The following is an 8,352-nucleotide window of genomic DNA, read 5'->3' as shown; positions in this document are numbered from 1 at the left end:
TGTTATGGGCCTCTTGCTATTTCTTTTTTCTTCTTCTTTTTTTCTTCTTCCTTCCCTGGAAAAAAGAAACTTCCTTCAGATCATGTCTTCTAAACCTCTTTCTCTTAATGTTTTCTCCTCAAGCCTCTCCTTGCCTGCCCCAGCCCAGAAGCGGGATGCTGCGCTTCCCCGCCACGTCCTGTGCACGGCCCTCCTGACACCGACCACAAATTTGCCCTTGCCTCTTCTGTGGCCGTGCCGTGTTACTCTCCATTGCAATCACAGACCTTTGTATTTGCCAGGTCCTTCCCTACAGCATCTGCATCGCTGCCGGGACGGTTTGGATTTTTGTGGTGCAAGGGTCCCTGCAGTAACTCTTTCCTCCCCTTTTGAAGGCAGGTGCATCATTTGTCTTTCTTCTGTCACCTGGGACCACTCTTCTTGCCTGGATTTTGGAAGGTACTTGCTAGGGGTTCAGAGATGTCTTGGGAGAACTTCTAGAGCTTTCTGGGATGATGGAGGTAACTGTTAGCTTGCTTTCTGCCCGTCCTCTGCTTGCTTTGTTTCCCCACTTAAGGCTTTTCTCTGTCTCCCTCTCATTTCTAGAGCTGTTTTTGATGCCTTGTACCATTGATGCTCTGAACCCTCTTGGCTCTGACTGATTTCAGTTATGAGCCATCCTGATTTCATCCCTGAAGGCTTGTGCTAATCTGTTATTCTCAACTGTAACTTTATCTATCTGTCTATCTGTCTTTGTTCCTTGTTTCCTTTTTGATTATCGAAGCGTAGATGGTGGTAGTCTCACAAGCCCTCTACTGACAAGTGTTTTTCTCTCTACACTGCTCTTCTGTTAAAGAGAGTAAGTTGGAACGTGTATAGAGCTGCTGCAGTTTCAAAGAGAGCTGGGTGCTTAAACTTACACCTGGCTGTGGGTAGGCTCTACCCCTCCATAAGCAAAATGTTTCGTACTCTCATGATTAAATGATTTTAAATAAAGATAACTAAAGAGTGAGAAAGTTAATTAAACATTTTAAGGTAGGTTATTAGTACCCCTCTGACTTCTTCAGTTTTGTTTTCTGTAAAATGAAGCAGTCGTGCTGCCTGCCCTCGACAGAGGTTGGCCAATGCTGGGAGCACAGGGGAGATGCAGCCGGAGAGCCATGGAGGGAAGCGCTGGAGCTTGGCTTTCTCTGCCTTTGGACACACTGACCACTCCTTTCAGATCTCTCAGCTCTGATTCATATCCTCTCTGCTGCTTTATATCTGCATGGCAGAGAGAGAGGCTGGATTGCCATGCCAAACTGTGAGCCCTGGTTCCTGGCTAACCAGACTCGGCACCTGACTGGGCTTGTCTGCTCTCAAGCCTGGGCACCCTTATCAGAAGGGCAAACTCGTGACTAGGAGTTTGTTTCCATGCTTGTGTGTGATGATCTGTAACCAGCTTTTTTTTTTCTTTTTTTTTTTTTTTTTTTTTTTCCCCTTTCTAGAAGACCAGCCACTTGTGAAAGGAAAGAGTGATCGTTACTTGGTGATCCAAGTAATCCATGAGCTAGCCTAATGGCCCCGGTGTTTTTGGCGGGATTTGGCAAAGAAAATATATAACACAGTGGCCTTAGGGATCGGTAACTCAGGTTGTGTTGCATTATCTGCCACGACACCGCTGGCAGATTACAGACTTGGTGACAGGGAAGCTGCTGGCTGACTTTGTGGTTCTGCTCAGGAGACGAGGCAGCTGGGGCCGACTCTGAGCTCCCTGTCCTCCGCTCCTGTCGGGCGGTCGCTGACATTCAGGTGCATGTTGGCCTGATGGCTCTTCATCCTGCTTCTCCTGCCCCATGGGAAAACCCTTTGCCCCCAGAGCTGGCTGCTCGTCCTTCCTGCCGCCGCTCCCCAGCTCCTGCTCCAGCATGTTTCACAGAGCTGCTCGCTGCCCGGAGTTCTTGGCGGTCGTTAAGTAGCTAATGACTGGAAGGTGTGATACCTTACTTGGTTTATTACTCTGATGACTCAAGTAGCTGGGTTTAGGCCAAACCACCTCCTCATGTGATCTGTGAGGAGGAGGAAGGAGAGGTTTCCTGCTCCCCACTGTACTGAATGTGCTTTTCTGTGCTGTTTAGGGTGTTGGCTTTCCTATGCCGTGTGTGACCAAGCCAGCACGACAATAACGAGTTACTGGTGATGCACAATGCTGTTTTCCACACCTACTGCTTTGTCCCCGGGATTTGAGAAGAATGGTGATTTAGCTCCAAAATATGAATCAGTGTTTGCTTGGTGTCTTTTGGGGTGATTCAAAAGTCCTGATAGCCTGCCATGGAAAATAAAATCCTTATGAAAATACACAAAAGATGCAATTAATTTTAGGTCCATGTGACTTAGAGAAAAAAAGAGAAGCTTCTTTGGAAAGCAGTCTCAGCTATCTTACGCACGTCTGGCTGACGTTTCCACTAGCTGGGGACAGTGAGCAAGGCGAGAGAAGGGGGTCCAGGCCAGAGTCTGCAGAGACTGTGAGAAATGTTTTTTTCTTAACTTTTTGACTTGTTGCCCTGGAGATGCTGATGTTTCAAACATCCTGCTTAGTGGACAGACTGTTAATCCTTTTCCAATGCTGTGGAAATCCCAGGCCCAGTGGAACTATGTTATTTATTAAAAAATATGCATAGGCCTAACATTTTTCTAGCATGTAGTAAAACCAGTGATTTCCACAAAACTTCCACAACCTTCCTTGGGATAATGATCCTTCTACCTCCTTGGTCAGGCAGCTCCTCCCAACCAGTCACCCCTATGTCAGGAAAGCGCTTGTGCTGCATTTGGTACTGCTGCCCTAACATGGCCAGCATTTTCAGAAAAATACAGTCCTTGGGGGTGGGGTGGGGTGGGTGGACAGCAGTCACTGAAATATCACAGTGGATTAACAGGAAAAAACCTGTGGTGGTTTGCCTCTGCGTGGCATGGATGGCTGCGAGCGTGGTGGTTTCTAACTTCATCGTGCACATGCATCCCAGCACCTTATTTCTGCCATGAGTGAAGCCATCGCCTGGGTTGGTGGCTGCTGGCTGCTTTCCCGTGGGATGCCGCTTTGCCCTGCCACATCGCCAGGAGCCCTTTCTAGATTCCTCCAAAAACCGTGTCCCAGCCTCCCCACCATCACCCTGCTATGGGGCATCCTCCCTGCCCAGGCAGCGGGGCTGGAAGTGTTCGGCTGCTCTCCCCTTTGTGCTTCACCTCGGTTTTGGGCACCTGGGAAGAAGCTGGGAGCCAGGACTTGGTGGCAGACATGGGGATCTCGGTAGGTTTGAGGGAGGCTGCCCCGAAACGGGTTCACCTGAGGTAGCAGCGGGCAGAGGATGGATGTTTAAAACAGGCAACGTTGCCGTAGATAGCTGAGATAGCTTTCCAAAGCACTCAGCTCTGATTTCTCAAGCGTTTCAGTGACTAAAGCATCTCAAAGTGGAGCTTTGCCACTTTAACCCAATATCTGTCTCACTGAGAAATGAGTAGCAATAAGTCTGGGCAGCAGATGGTAAAGTCTTCCACGCAGCTAAGGAGGAGAGAGGGAATGATAGTGACAATGCTGACATCTCGTTAAATAAACATGCATGTCACTTCATCTCAGATACGAACATACACTGCAGCGCAGATGATTAAATAGAGTTCTTCATATTTAGAAGAGGGCATCTGCCGAAGAGGTGTCTGCCTGTTGAATCAAAATTTCCAAGACTTCTACATGCGGCAGCCAGCCTTTGGCTTGACTTGCTCAGTAACTCTCTGAATCTATTTTCGGACACTTAATAATTTTTTGAATAATTATTTATGCTCCGAAGACCTGCCACCTAGCTTCTTGGGGCAAAGCCATTTTAATTTCCTTTTACAATGCTAGTGACGTTGAAGGGGATTGGTGTGTGAATAGCTCTCTTTAGAGCCACTGCAGCCACTTGTGCTCTCGTGCTTGCCAGCATCTGAGGAAGGGGAGGACAACTCATTTCCATTTAGCACAGGGGGGAAATTATTTCCGTTCAACCTTTAGTCTGTCTTCCGACAGACAGAAATGGGCGCGTTGTCCAGTTAGGACGTCAGTGTGACCATCAGCGTTTTGGTGGTAGCTTCTGAACAGCTATCAGATGGTGACATCGTTTTTGGAGGACTCTAGAAAGGCCCGGCTCTGCAAGGACCGGTAGGGCTGCCGTGTTCCCCTGACCCACTGGCAGGTACCGGAGCCCTTAGTGGTGCAGGAGCGGTTCACCTGCCTCTACCGAGAGCACGGGGCAAATGGGAGGCAGGTGAGAGTGAGCGCCATGAAGAGCCTGGGATTTGCACAACATCGATCGATGCTTTTCCAGAGCCCAAATCAGCGGAGGTGCTGGCCTTGTGGAGCCCCCGGTGGTCACGGGCTTCCCGGCACACAGGCATTTAGAGGCAGGAGGAGTTTAGGCTGGGGCTGCCCATTAGCACCATTAATTGCAGCTGGTGGCCAGGCCCTCCCTGCTGTCCATTTGGAGGTGGTCTGCAAACCCTGCTCTTTGCCACGTGCTCCAAGGGGGAGAAGATTCAGCCTCCTTCCCGGTGGCTGTTTTGGGAGCGAGGGTGTCTTAGGTCAAGGTAAGGAGAGTCGTCTTGGTGTGAGCATTGTTTTTCCTTCCTTCTTCCCCTTCAAGGTGCAAATGGATCTCTCCTGGGAGGAGCGTGACCTCAGATGGGTTTAGCGTCTTCCATTGTGTCAGAGGAAGCGCAGGTTTTGGGGACAGGCTGTGTAGAGGACTTTCTTCCTCTCCTCTCTGGGAGGCCTGGCTGGGATCTGCTCTTCCTTCCCTTTTCAGCAGATTGCAAAATGATGTATTTGATTCCTGCGTCAAGAAAATAAACTCCGAGCAGGGGCTGAAATTCCAGCTTACTGGGATGGTGCGCCTGAGCTGAGGAGGGGGGAGGAGTGAGAAGGGCCATGCCAGAGAGCTTTAACTCTGGTTTTGTACAGTTTTTTTAGTATGGAACTTCACCCTGGCATTGCTAAGGGGCGGTGAAGGACCGTCCCGTGCTCCTGCCCTTATGCACTGGGCAGCTGTGGTCTGGGGTAGAGAATATCTGCCTGGCTTTGAAGGTGAGCATCTCTGCTGACCGACTGCCGTGTGGCCTGCGACAAACCTGGGCATGGGCCCTCTCAGCGTGTGTGTTGCTTGTGCAGGTTGTGTTGCTCGTTAGCAGGTTTGAGACTGAGAGGTGAAGTGTAATAGGGCTCACCTGGAGACCTGACCATCTCACCACCTGACTGTTGAAGCCCTTGAGATCATCCAGTGTCCCGTTTCCAGTCCCGTTTGAGCAGGCTCAGCTGCTTTTCCAGTGGTAGGGGTGCAATACTTATACCCTGCCTGATCTAAACCGTTACAAATCGGAGTCCCAGAGTTTTCCGATCTGAGTAACTGTATTTTGGAAGCTGCTCTGCAAATCACACACGGGATATTTATGTACTAAGCTATATTGCTGCTGTCGGGGATTCTCTTGAAAAGCAAAGCGATGGGCGCTGACAGAGAACTGTTGTCTTTGACGTGGCGATGCTGAGGATCGTTGTCCGGGCACCGCGCTCTTCAGGTAAAATGGTGTTAATGTTCGTCTTAGAAAATAAATGCAACTTCTGTTTTTCATGCTGTATTACCCTGGTTTCATGCTACCTTGGCGTCTCGGTAAATAAACTTGCCAGTCATCAGTTTCCAGCTGGTAAATTTGTAATGGCAGAGAGGCTGGAGCGGTGGAACCGGCAACCAAGCCCGGGGCCGGACTTTCCCCCCGGGGGTGTGCTCGGCCGTGGCGCGGTGGTTGGGCTGCACCGGAGGCAGGGCTGCGGGCAGCTCCCACTGCCCGGCCGGCATCCAGCCCTGGCTGGCATCCAGCTCCGCCTCACGTCACTGGTCCTGGCTGGTTGTGCAAGTGCCCCTGTACCGGCGTGCCCCCCCCCAATGACTTTCGTAACCCGGCCGGCGAGGCTCTGGGGTGCTTTGCCCTCTGGGTCTCCCCAGCACGGAGGCTTTGCTCGGCTCTGACCGGCCTCGGCAGGAGTCAGGGAGCCCGAAATTCGGGCTGGGAAGCTCTTGGTGCCAGTGGAGGTGCCAAATCAGAGGCTCCCTTTTAGGCATCTGAAGGGGTTTTGGGCTTCGCGCTCTTTCCGCAGCCGCCCTGGGCGCCGCGTTGCGCGTAGCTGAGCAGCCCCCGGCCCCGCTGCCCTGGGCTGGGGCAGGTGAGCTGGCAAAGCTTGAGGTTTTGCTAATCCCCAGCCGTGAAGGCAAGGGTTGGTAGCTGGCAGCTTCCCACGCGGCTGGCTGGACTGTCTCCTCTCACCAGCTGTGTGCCGGAGGGGTTGTTTCGCCGAGGTAATGCAGGCAAGTCATGGCAAATGCCACCTGGGCCGTGCCTCGAATAGATTTTGCACCCTGCAAAAATGTTCTGTGTATTCAATAGCAAATTCCTCTGTGAATTGCCTACTTGTAATGCATCAAACATAGATCTAATTATGAGTAGATTTTGTCCTTCCGGGGCAGCTTTCTGAGACATAAGAAAAGTACTCTTCCCTCTGCAGGTCCACGCTGGAGTTTGGGTGAAACTGCTGTTGTTTTCCTCAGAGAGCAGCTAGGCTTTCTGAATTCATTATATTCTAGTTTCTTTCTTTGAAATAAATTCTAATTTTGCCTCTGTATCCCAGATATATTAGGGGATTGATGCAGGCTCTCAGTAATAGACTTGCAGTAGCTCTAAGTCCAGAAGACAATTTACAGAGAAAGGCACAGTCGGATGCTGATCCCTGCAGCAGGAAGGCAACGCTCTGCCTGGCACGGCTGTCTTCAGGGGAAATACTGACTCCCTCCATTGCCGTATGTCAGTCTGCCCTGACTCCTCTTTAGCCTGTTCGTTTCAGTGCTTTACCACCCTGGGGTTTGGTCTGTCACCGCAGCTCAGACCTGGCTTTTGGAGCTGATGCCACCTCCATCTCCAGATCCTGGGGGTAAGGCGTGGAGCGGGCAGCGTGTGACTTACGGAGCTGGCTGAAGCCAGAGAGGTGCTCTGAGGCAGCAAATGATACTGGGTTTATTACCCCTTTACTACTTGGTGGAAGTGTTGGTGAGTTGCCTGGGATTCTCATGTGCTCCTGCTGAAGGTGGGTGTTTATGTGACATTTCAGCCTCGGCTTCTCGATATGAACTAGTGATGCACTCGGTGGCTGATGAGGAGAGGGCAGAGAAAGAGTCGTGCAATAGATCCAAGAATGTGGTATTTAAAAAAGCGGGGGGGGGGGGGGGAGAAGATGAGAATTTGGGGGTGATTTCAGGCTGAGAGGCAGTTTTGAACAACTTGTCCTTCACATGGAAGCAGAGACTACCCTGTGAAAACCCCTTCACCCTTCCACCTTGAGAAAATGGAACCTTCTTCAAGGCTAAATCCATTTCTCCTCCACTGAGCCGGGTCCAGGACGGCAGCGAATTCCCCCGTGAGGTGGACAACAAGCCCTGGTCACTGAAGCTTATGGGGGAGAGGACTGGAGGGCGACTCGGAGGCAGCCCGGCACAGAGCAAACCTGTGGACCGAAAAATGTGCTTACGAGTGCAGCGAAGCTGGGGTGGTTGATCATTAGTGACTTCAGCGAGGCTCAAATGTGTGTCCTGGAGGGGAAAGGCTGGCTTTTTCACTGTCTGTGACCAAACTGAGCATCCCTCCTGCGGTGCCATTCCAGATCCAAAGTCTAGCGAAGTAAAGGTCTGACTTTTGTTCCAGCTTGGGGGTTTTGGGGCACTGTCAAAGGGCAGCATCCTGGCTTGAGGTTAGGATTTAGCACTCCTGGCAGCACTTATTCTTTGTACAGTATACACAGGGGCAGACATATACAGGAAGAAAAACCCATAAATCACCACTGACCGGACCCCTGTCTGGCTGCTGTTGGTAGGCACAGCCAACTTCATGTTGTCCTCAAACTTTCTGCAATTGCAATGCTGACTTTTCTGGTAAATGTAGGAAATTGCCATTTGATTGTACTCCGGAAACGACATGATTGTACCGCTCTAAGTTGCAATGGTCTCTCTCCTCTTGAAGGAAACCTTACCACCTATGCTATCATCTTAATTTAAATGGCTGAGAGTGAAGAAGGCGGCCAGCTCCATTTCTATTTTCTGAGACAAGTAGGATAAATGAAATGCTGCTGCATCTCCAGGTGAGGTGTTAGGCAAAGGGCAGAGCTGGCCCCACTTGTGAGAACTCAGGCAGGCTCTGCACATATTTCCTCGTCTGGAAAACAGTGGGGTTTGACTGAAAAATAAACATAGCCCGAGGCTGTTTTGAAGGGAAAAACAACAAGCTCATGTGTCTGATGGCTTTAGGTCATGGGATGAGTTTTGTATG

This window comes from Accipiter gentilis, chromosome 12, assembly GCF_929443795.1.
Source record: "Accipiter gentilis chromosome 12, bAccGen1.1, whole genome shotgun sequence".
In the NCBI taxonomy this organism is placed as follows: domain Eukaryota; kingdom Metazoa; phylum Chordata; class Aves; order Accipitriformes; family Accipitridae; genus Astur; species Astur gentilis.
Note: the sequence above shows the minus strand (reverse complement) of the source record.